Genomic DNA, 3,505 nt, shown 5'->3' with positions numbered 1-3,505 from the left:
TATGAGCAGGAATAAGGAAAAAGGTATCTTTGTTGAAGCTGATCCAGAACCTGAAAGGACTCTGAAAAAGGAAACTAAGAGAAGCTAAATTACAACAATCCAGAGGCAACCTTTCTGAAATTTTTGAACAAGAGAAGGAGATGGCAGCCGAACCCAACAACAATAATGCAAGGAGGATGCTTGGTGATTTCACTAAACCAACGTCCAAGTTTGATGGAAGAAGCATCTCAATTTCTGCCATTGGAGCAAACAATTTTGAGCTGAAACCTCAATTAGTTACTTTGACGCAACAGAACTGCAAGTTTCATGGACTTCCATCTGAAGATCCTTATCAGTTTTTAACTGAGTTCTTGCAGATTTGTGAGACTGTTAAGACAAATGGAGTAGATCCTAAAGTCTACAGGCTCATGCTTTTCCCTTTTGCTGTAAGAGACAGAGCTAGAACATGGTTGGACTCACAACCTAAAGATAGCCTGGACTCCTGGGATAAGCTGGTCATGGCCTTCTTGGATAAATTCTTTCCTCCTCAAAAGTTGAGCAAGCTTAGAGTGGATGTTCAAACCTTCAAGCAAAAAGATGGTGAATCCCTCTATGAAGCTTGGGAAAGATACAAGCAGATGACCAAAAAGTGTCCTTCTGACATGTTTTCAGAATGGACCATATTAGATATATTCTATTATGGTCTATCTGAGTTTTCCAAAATGTCATTGGACCATTCTGCAGGTGGATCCATTCACTTAAAGAAAACGCCTGCAGAAGCTCAAGAACTTATTTACATGGTTGCAAATAACCAATTCATGTACACTTCTGAGAGGAATTCCGTGAATAATGGGACGCCTCAGAGGAAGGGAGTTCTTGAAATTGATGCTCTGAATGCCATATTGGCTCAGAATAAAGTGTTGACTCAACAAGTCAACATGATTTCTCAAAGTCTGAATGGATGGCAAAATGCATCCAATAGTACTAAAGAGGCAGCTTCTGAAGAAGCTTATGATCCTGAGAACCCTGCAATACCAGAGGTAAATTACATGGGTGAACCTTATAGAAACACCTACAATTCATAATGGAGAAATCATCCGAATTTCTCATAGAAGGATCAACAAAAGCCTCAACAAGGCTTTAATAATGGTGGAAGAAACAGGCTAAGCAATAACAAGCCTTTTCCATCATCTTCTCAGCAACAGATAGAGAATTCTGAGCAGAGCCCCTCTAATTTAGCAAATTTAGTCTCTGATCTGTCTAAGGCCACTTTAAGTTTCATGAGTGAAACAAGGTCCTCCATCAAAAATTTGGAGGCACAAGTAGGCCAGATGAGTAAGAAAGTCACTAAAACTCTTCCCAGTATTCTCCCAAGCAATATAGAAGAAAATCCAAACGGAGAGTGCAAGGCCATTGATGTAATCAATATGGCCGAATGCACAAGAGAGGAGAAGGACGAAAATCCTAGTGAGGAAGACTTCCTGGGACGTCTCTCAAACAAGAAGGAGTTCCCTATTGAAGACCTAAAGGAATCTGAGGCTCATATAGAGACCATAGAGATTCCACTAAATCTCCTTCTGCCATTCATGAGCTCTGAAGAATATTCTTCCTCAGAAGAGGATGAAGATGTGACTGGAGAGCAAGTTGCTCAATATCTAGGAGCCATCATGAAGCTGAATGCCAAGTTGTTTGGTAATGAGACTTGGGAAGGTGAACCTCCCTTGCTTATTAGTGAACTAGATACATGGGTTCAGAAAACTTTACCTCAAAAGAGGCAAGATCCTGGTAAATTCTTAATACCCTGTACCATAGGCACCATGACCCTTAACAAGGCTCTGTGTGACTTGGGGTCAGACATAAATCTTATGCCACTCTCTGTAATGGAGAAACTGGGGATCATTGAGGTACAGCCTGCCTTATTCTCATTACAATTGGCAGACAAGTCAGTAAGACAAGCTTATGGATTAGTAGAGGACGTGTTGGTAAAGGTTAAAGGCATTTACATTCCTGCTGATTTCATAATCTTTGACAATAGGAAGGAGGAGGATGAATGCATCATCCTTGGAAGACCTTTTCTAGCCACAGTAGAAGTTGTGATAGATGTTAACAGAGGAGAATTAGTCCTACAATTGAATGGGGACTACCTTGTATTTAAGGCACACGACTATCCTTCTGTAACAAGGGAGAGTAAGCATGCAGAGCTTCTCAAAGTACAGAGTCAAACAGAGACCTCACAGTCAAACTCTAAGTTTGGTGTTGGGAGGCCACAACCAAACTCTAAATTTGGTGTTGAATCCCCAAAATCAAACTTTAAGTTTGGTGTTGGGACTATACAACATTGACCTGATCACCTGCGTGGCTCCATGAGAGCCTACTGTCAAGCTATTGACATTAAAGAAGCGCTTGTTGGGAGACAACCTAATTTTTATTTATCTAATTTTATTTTTATTTAATTGTTATTTTGTGTTTTAGTAGGTTCATGATCATGTGGAGTCACGAAAAAAATGTTAAAATTAAAAACAGAATGAAAAACAGCAGAAGAAAAATCACACCATGGAGGAAGGACTTACTGGCGTTTAAACGCCAGTAAGAAGCATCTGGCTGGCGTTCAATGCCAGAACAGAGCATGGATCTGGCGCTGAACGCCAGAAACAAGCAACATCCTGACGTTTGAACGCCAGGAATATGCCCTGAGGAAAGCTGGTGCTGAACGCCAGTAACAAGCATGGAACTGGCGTTCAACGCTAGAAACATGCTGCACATGGGTATTGAACATCCAAAACATGCATCACGTCGGCGTTTAAACGCCAGAATGGTATGCTAAGGCATTTTACATGCCTAATTGGTGCAGGGATGTAAATCCTTGACACCTCAGGATCTGTGGACCCCACAGGATCATCTCAGGATTTGTGGACCCCACAGGATCCCCACCTAACATATTCCCACCTTACCTCTGGTGCACGAAATTGCAATCACACTTTTGTAACCCCGCACAACTAACCAGCAAGCGCACTGGGTCGTCCAAGTAATACCTTACGTGAGTAAGGGTCGATCCCACGGAGATTGTCGGCTTGAAGCAAGCTATGGTTATCTTGTAAATCTTAGTCAGGATATCAGAAACTATCAGGGTTGATTGTGAAAAGCAAAAGAACATGAAATAAGTACTTGTTATGCAGTAATGGAGAATAGGTTGAGGTTTTGGAGATGCTCCATCTTCTGAATCTCTGCTTTCCTACTGTCTTCTTCATCAAACACGCAAAGCTCCTTCCATGGCAAGCTGTATGTAGGGTTTCACCGTTGTCAGTGGCTACCTCCCATCCTCTCAGTGGAAATGTTCAACGCACCCTGTCACGGCACGGCTATCCATCTGTCGGTTCTCGATCAGGCCGGAATAGAATCCAGTGATTCTTTTGCGTCTGTCACTAACACCCCGCCTTCAGGAGTTTGAAGCTCGTCACAGTCATTCAATCATTGAATCCTACTCAGAATACCACAGACAAGGTTTAGACCTTCCGGATTCTCTTGA

At 42.0% G+C, this 3,505-nt stretch overlaps 1 non-coding gene across 1 annotated transcript; it reads right to left on the bottom strand.

The window, feature by feature from the left end:
- Positions 1-539: 539 nt before the first annotated feature.
- LOC130938222 (small nucleolar RNA R71) lies at positions 540-643 on the bottom strand. Its single transcript, XR_009069396.1, has one exon. It is a non-coding gene; the product is annotated as a small nucleolar RNA R71 (small nucleolar RNA).
- Positions 644-3,505: the final 2,862 nt, after the last annotated feature.

The sequence above is a fragment of the Arachis stenosperma genome, chromosome 6, assembly GCF_014773155.1.
Source record: "Arachis stenosperma cultivar V10309 chromosome 6, arast.V10309.gnm1.PFL2, whole genome shotgun sequence".
NCBI lineage: Eukaryota > Viridiplantae > Streptophyta > Magnoliopsida > Fabales > Fabaceae > Arachis > Arachis stenosperma.
The sequence above is the reverse complement of the archived record's forward strand: the minus strand, read 5'-3'. Positions and strand labels throughout refer to the sequence as shown.